Here is a 7,801-nt window from a genome sequence, read left to right on the forward strand (position 1 = left end):
TCACATTAAATCACACAGTAACATGAAGTCATCTTGGCAAATCCAGCCACGAACTGCCCCACCTGACAGGGTGGGTCTTCCTTTTATACCCTGTAGAAAAAACCTGTCACATGACCTCTACTGGCGGGAAAATGACATCACTCCACCATTACCTCATGTCCAGTATAACTTCAACCCCAGTCACGTGACAAGGGTACCACTGTCACGTGTCACGGGTACGTAACAGTGGGGTCAAGGGATATGGGGAGAGGGCAGGAACTGGGTACTGATTATGTATGATCAGCCATGGTCACAGTGAATGGTGGTGCTGGCTAGAAGGGCCGAATGGCCTACTCCTGCACCTACTGTCTATTGTCTATTGCTCTGTAGAGTGTGGTATGTTGTTGTGCTGATCGTGGTGGGCAAACTGTACTGGCCTTGGAATGTGTGGTGACACTTGCAGGCTGTCCCCAGCACACCCTTGGGTGTGTCAGTTGTTAATGCAAACAACGCATTTCAAGGTATGTTTCAATGTATATATGATAAAGAAATAAATCACAATCAGAATTTGAAAAGAAAACAAGAGCTATGTAGAAGAGAAGAGTTAGATTGATCTTAGAGTAGGTTAAAAGGTCGACACATCATGGGCCGAAGGGCCTGTACTGTGCTGTAATATTCTATGTTCTATGCACACAGTAGCTCATTCACATACCTGTTTTATGTTTGTGTTTCCTCCACAAAACACATGCCATGAAAATACCAAGAAGAATTACAACCAAAATAATGGGCACAACATAAAAGGCAACTTTGGACAAGTTGGACACTGCTTCACATTTCACATCAGCTTCAGCACTCCCTGGTTCAACCTGTTTAAGTTTCAGTGTTTCACATCTGGGGAAGATATAGAAAAACGTAAATCGATGTAAGCACCCACGATAGTTGCTCAAAGTTTAATTATAATAAATCTGTTACAATTGATATGTTATTGAAATCCCAGTCGATCAGAAAAAATGTCAACAGCCAATGATCAGCAGGATCTTTCAATTCCATCTGAGTGGGGAGACAAGGCCTTGGTTTAACATCTCTCCCGAGACACTCACTGCAACGACAGCCTAGATTCAGGGGCACAGGTCTTGTAAATTGGACTTGAACCACAACCTTCTGAGTCACAGAAGGTGCATCCACTGTGCCAATGTTGACTTCTGTAAAAAATGTCAAATAAAACAATCCCAGGTATAACAGAAAACCTGATCTGATAAAGTAATGTAGACATTAAGGGGCAGTTGAGTCCCTTTGTCTGTGTAATGTTGTAGGGTCTGGTCTGTTGGGAAATGACCAAAAGACCTGAATATATAAATAAATGGAAAGGGAAGAGCAGGATGGCAGTTAAAAACGACCAGTCAGAATGCAAACAGACAGGAGAAGTGAGGTGGCTGGAGTTTGATAACGTCATTCTCAATGTTGAGAGATTGCCTGTGTTTTAATTCCCTTCTCTCCATGTTCTTGACTAAAACTGGAGCAGGCTCTGTGCACAACTCAACTCACGGAGAATCACACACATACACATGATTCTGCAGATGTTGAAAATATTCAGCAAAATGCTGCAGGAACTCAGTGGGTCAGGCAGGGAATAAACAGTTGATATTTTGGGCCCAGACCCTTCATCCAGACTGCAAATGAAGTGTGCAGAAGCCAGAAGAAGAAGGTGGGGGAGGGCAGGAGTACATGTTAGCAAATGATAGCTGAGATCAGGCAAGGAGGAAGGTGGTTCCCTACGCTTCCCCTTTCTTCAATGATCCACTGTCCTCTCCTATTAGATTCCTTCTCCTTCAGCCCTTTACTTCTTCCACCTATCATCCCCCAGCTTCTTACATCATACTCCCCCCTCCCACCTTTGTATTCTGACGTCTGCCCCATTCCTTTCTAGTCCAGATGAAGGATCTCGTTCCCGAAATATCGACTGTTTATTCCCCTTCATAGATGCTGCTTGATCTGCTGAGTTCCTCCAGCATTTTGTGTGTTGCTCAACAATTCAACACATTTTTTTGCTGTAGATTATGTTTGTAAAAATATACTTAAGGATTTTTTGTAATTCAGTTTACAAAGTTATACGTAAACTATGATTATACTTGAGTTATGCAGAGAATGTATGATTTACGTATGTTTTCATTTTTACGTTTTCTTAGAAATACCTAAAGTGGACATTCATCACCTGAACTGAAACATACGTACACTCAGTGGCTACTTTATTAGGTACACCTTCATATAAATACAACTGCAAAGAAAGCATGACAGAGCCTCTTCTTCCTCAGGAGTCTGCAGAGTTTCAGCGTGTCATCAAAAACTTTGGTGAACACCACACTCTTCAAATTAAATTAGTCTGCTAATTTTTTTCATCTGGGAGTTGCTGCCTAAGTGCAAAAGCTCCCAGTTATTCCTGAAATGAGAGACTTGCATTTGGGATACAGAGAGGAAGATCCAGAGAATGAGACAATTCACTGAAAGGTCTCCCACCCAGGACAAGGCAAAAGGAGGGAAATACTTTTCAAATGTACATCAATGGGCCAGGCAGTTTCTTTAGTTCCCTCTAATTAAAGAAGTGAAACAGATCACAGAGAAACATAGAAGAGTGTTTTCAACCAGGTTCTAACTTGTTAACAGTACATTAGTGCAAATGATTAATTGTTTCTGAAAGGCAGATTGTGAAAGATTCAAGATTGAGGTTGGGGCAACTCGGGATCAATTCCTGAGCTGACAGTTAGGAGTTTGTACGATCTTCCCGTGACTGCTGAGGTTTCCTCCGAGTGCTCTGGTTTCTTCCCACAGTCCAAAGATGTATCGGTTGGTAGGTTCATTGGTCATTACAAGTTGTCCCGTGATTAGGCTGGGATTAAATAGGAAACTGTTGGGCAGCACAGCTCAAAGGGCCAGAAGGGTCTAGTCCACGCTGTACTTCAGTAAATAAATAAAAATGGCTTATTGTCATTCTTTAGTGCACAAATGTAAGGAGGTCTTTTTTTCTCCAGTCCTGCTGAAGGGTCTCGGCCTGAAACATCGAGTATACACTTTTCTATAGATGCTACCTGGCCTGCTGAGTTCCTCCAGCATTTTGTGTGTTGCTTAGAGTTCCAGCCTCTGTAGATTTTCTCTTTTGTGAAAGGAGAACAAAATGATTGTTACTTCAGATTCGAAGTAGCTTGAAAAAAAAAGGCATAAATTCTGCCCCAATGCCTTATGGTCATGTGGTAGATTTTGAGGAGAATTGGGTTGCAGGGAATAATAAATCAGCCATGACTGACTGGAAGAGCAGACTTGATAGACCGATTTATCTAATTCTCCTCTTATGTCTTACTTTCTTAAATAACATAATAAAGAAATAAAAACACAATAAATATAAATATAAAAGCAATCCTATAATACACAATGTACAAGTAACTGTTACACACACAGACTGATTATATGTACATAAAGTGATGCTGGGTGATGTGTATGTAGTAGTGTGGGGAGTGGTGGGTTGGGTTAATGTGGGGAGGTGTTGATCAGACTGACAGCTTGGGGGAAGTAACTGTTCTTGAGTCTAGTGGTCCTGGCATGGTCACTGTGTCGCCTCTTCCCTGGTGGTTTGGGGCAAAAGGAAAGGAGGTATTGAGAAAAATCAACAAGAGGTGATACTTTCTGGACAAGGACACCATGGAGTTTAAAGTACTTACACTGTCCAGTTCTTACACTCTTCAGTTGTTGAAGCTTTGCTTGAAAATGTTCCATCAGGACATTTCTCACACACTGTATCTTTGAAAGGTGTTCCTGAAACACACAATTAATGTTATTGTGGGTAACTTATAAAGCTGTAATACCAGTGTCAGAGAGATCTTGTTACTTCTTTCCACACTCCTCTTCAAATAGTTAAATAAATGTGCAATTCCACTTTCAACTGTTATGAAGTTGTCACCTGCAGCATGTTGAAAATATCAAAGAATCCACTTCACTGAGTAGTTCTCAGTGTTTTTTCAGAACAGAATTTTTGAACCTGTTTTAACATCCACAAATACCTTCAGTCAATTACTGGGGTCTAGAAAAATACCCATGCTTCTCGGTCACACCACTGTAGAAATAACACTCCCAACTCCGAGCAGCACAGGACAGGAATAAATTATCGTGTATTCCTTTCCTCATGGTGGATTAGCGTGTGGGCCTCTGTCAGCTGAAGAATTTGCTCAGACTTTGGAATAGCAGCATGAGAAGAGATCAGATAAAGCACTACCAAAATAATAATGATATCAGAGATGAGGAGGAATTTATTTAGCCAGAGGGTGGTAAATCCATGGAATTCATTGTCACAGATGGCTCTGGAGGCCAAGTCATTGGGTATATTTAATAGGTCTTTGTTTAGTAAGGGCATTGAAAGCTACAGGGAGAAGGCAGGAGAATGGGATAATAAATCAACCATGATGGAATAGTGGAGCAGACCCACTCGGCCAAATGGCCTAATTCTGCTCTTACCTCCTATGTCTTATGGTCTTACATCAAGCTGTTTAACAAAGAACTGGAGCAGAACCTCAGACTTTCTGTGGTCAGGAGCACGCAGTCATGCAATAAGATGGGCAATAGAGGCTGAAGGTTGGTTCCCTAAGGTTGTTATAGCCAGGGGTGGTAATGGGGACAAACTACCACTACAATAGACAATAGACAATAGGTGCAGAAGTAGACCATTCGGCCCTTCGAGCCTGCACCGCCATTTTGAGATCATGGCTGATCAATTCCTTATCAATACCCGGTTCCTGCCTTGTCCCCATATCCCTTGATTCTCCTATCCATAAGATACCTATGTAGCTCCTTCTTGAAAGCATCCAGAGAATTGACCTCCACTACCTTCCGCGGCAGTGCATTCCAGACCCCCACAACTCTCTGGGAGAAGAGGTTTTTCCTTAACTCTGTCCTAAATGACCTACCCCTTATTCTCAAACCATGCCCTCTGGTACTGGACTCTCCCAGCATCTGGAACATATTTCCTGCCTCTATCTTGTCCAATCCCTTAATAATCTTATATGTTGCAATCAGATCCCCTCTCAATCTCCTTAATTCCAGCGTGTACAAGCCCAGTCTCTCTAACCTCTCTGCGTAAGACATTCCAGACATCCCAGGAATTAACCTCGTGAATCTACACTGCACTTCCTCTACAGCCAGGATGTCCTTCCTTAACCCTGGAGACCAAAACTGTACACAATACTCCAGGTGTGGTCTCACCAGGGCTCTGTACAAATGCAAGAGGATTTCCTTGCTCTTGTACTCAATTCCCTTTGTAATAAAGGCCAACATTCCATTAGCCTTCTTCACTGCCTGCTGCACTTGCTCATTCACCTTCAGTGACTGATGAACAAGGACTCCGAGATCTCTTTGTATTACTCCCTTACCCAACTCTACATCGTTCAGATAATAATCTGCCTTCCTGTTCTTACTCCCAAAGTGGATAACCTCACACTTATTCACATTAAACGCCATCTGCCAAGTATCTGACCACTCACCCAGCCTATCCAAGTCACCCTGAATTCTCCTAACATCCTCATCACATGTCACACTGCCACCCAGCTTAGTATCATCAGCAAATTTGCTGATGTTATTTTCTATGCCTTCATCCAAATCGTTAACGTAAATGGTAAACAGCTGTGGTCCCAATACCGAGCCCTGTGGCACTCCACTAGTCACCACCTGCCATTCCGAGAAACACTCATTCACCGCTACCCTTTGCTTTCTATCTGCCAACCAGTTTTCTATTCATATCAATGCCTTCCCCCCGATGCCCTGAGCTTTGATTTTACCCACCAATCTTCTATGTGGGACCTTATCAAATGCCTTCTGAAAATCAAGGTACACTACATCCACTGGATCTCCCCCGTCTAACTTCCTGGTTGCATCCTCGAAAAACTCCAACAGATTAGTCAAGCATGATTTACCCTTGGTAAATCCATGCTGGCTCGGCCCAATCCTATCACTGCTATCTAGATATGCCACTATTTCATCCTTAATAATGGACTCTAGCATCTTTCCCACCACCGATGTCAGGCTGACAGGTCAATAGTTCTCTGTTTTCTCCCTCCCTCCTTCCTTAAAAAGTGGGATAACATTAGCCATTCTCCAATCCTCAGGAACTGATCCTGAATCTAAGGAACATTGGAAAATGATTACCAATGCATCCGCAATTTCCAGAGCCACCTCCTTTAGTACCCTAGGGTGCAGACCATCTGGACCTGGGGATTTGTCAGCCTTCAGTCCCATCAGTCTTCTCATCACCGTTTCCTTCCGAATGTCAATCTGTTTCAATTCCTCTGTTACCCTATGTCCTTGGCCCATCCATACATCTGGGAGATTGCTTGTGTCTTCCTTAGTGAAAACAGATCTAAAGTACTCATTAAATTCTTCTGCCATTTCTCTGTTTCCCATAACAATTTCACCCAATTCATTCTTCAAGGGCCCAACATTGTTCTTAACTATCTTCTTTCTCTTCACATACCTAAAAAAGCTTTTGCTATATTCCTTTATATTCCTGGCTAGCTTGCGTTCGTAACTCATTTTTTCTCCCCATATTGTCTTTTTAGTTAAGTTCTGTTGTTCCTTAAAAACTTCCCAATCATCTGTCCTCCCACTCACCTTAGCTCTGTCATATTTCCTTTTTTTTAATGCTATGCAGTCTCTGACTTCCTTTGTCAACCACTGAGGCCCCTTTCCCCCCTTTGAATCCTTCCTTCTCCGGGGGATGAACTGATTTTGCACCTTGTGCATTATTCCCAAGAATACCTGCCATTGCTGTTCCACTGTCTTTTCTGCTAGGCTATCCGTCCAGTCAACTTTGGCCAGCTCCTCCCTCATGGCTCCATAGTTTCCCCTGTTCATCTGCAACACTGACACCTCCGAGCTGCCTATTAAATGCTCCCAATGGTGTGTGAACCAAAAAGCCTCTGAAAACCAAGTCTAGCTCCTGGCCTTCACGTGTGATTTAGTTACTAAAACTAGCAGAACTGTTTCTACTAACAGAAGGTGCAAAGGCAGGTTATAGGCAATTTAAATCCAGTCGCTTAGAGCAGATGGGGCTAGTCAGCCGAGACTGGCAGCTCATCTAGGAGAAGGAAAACTCTGATCTCAATCTTCCACTGCTTTGTGACCATACCCAGTCATGGGGGAAGGCCTCGGGAGTAAATCCAGAGCTGGAGCACTTAGGGCAGTCCAACGTTAAGTTCAATGCTGACTGGCAACTCCTGTGATGCTGCTGGTACCAAACTGTATCAGTCTCTGCCGTTCCTTTAGATTCATCAGATGCATGGAGATGTGGAGCTTGCTACATGGACAACAGCTTGCTCTCCATGTGGTACTGCCCAGGCTTGTATACCTAGACAGCTAGGACACAATATCCATGGTCAACTCTGATCGACTGAGGCCTCAGGCTCGGTGGCTAAAACTCAAGCCTGGCCAATAGTGGGTAAAATGGGAAGTGGGATGAACTAGCTTCTTAAAATACAAATCCAAAGACCATTCCAGTTACACTCAAAGAACTAACAGCAAGCTGCCGTTGCCAGTAGGGGGCCTCAGGCAGCCATCCTCAGAGCAAACTCCAGTTGGTGCCAGTGATTTCAATTTCCCCTGTCCTGCCCAGGGCACAGCACTTAGTAAAGACACTCCATCAACCTACCTTTCTCTTTAACTCCTTCACCAGGTGGGCATGCTGTGTGCTTTCTGGCCACCTGACAGCTGTCAATGCAATAATACCCCTCCCTGGGCTTACATATCGTATTGTGAGTGTAAGTACAATTCTGTTTAACTTGAAGTCCCA

At 43.3% G+C, this 7,801-nt stretch overlaps 1 long non-coding RNA gene across 1 annotated transcript; it reads right to left on the bottom strand.

Annotated features, from left to right (window-relative positions):
- Window positions 1-588: 588 nt before the first annotated feature.
- Window positions 589-7,801, bottom strand: LOC140718526 (uncharacterized). The gene is made up of 3 exons (XR_012096729.1): window positions 7,661-7,801; window positions 3,690-3,783; window positions 589-870 (listed from the first exon to the last, which is right to left on the bottom strand). It is a non-coding gene; the product is annotated as an uncharacterized lncRNA (long non-coding RNA).

The sequence above is a fragment of the Hemitrygon akajei genome, chromosome 29 (genome assembly GCF_048418815.1).
Source record: "Hemitrygon akajei chromosome 29, sHemAka1.3, whole genome shotgun sequence".
NCBI lineage: Eukaryota > Metazoa > Chordata > Chondrichthyes > Myliobatiformes > Dasyatidae > Hemitrygon > Hemitrygon akajei.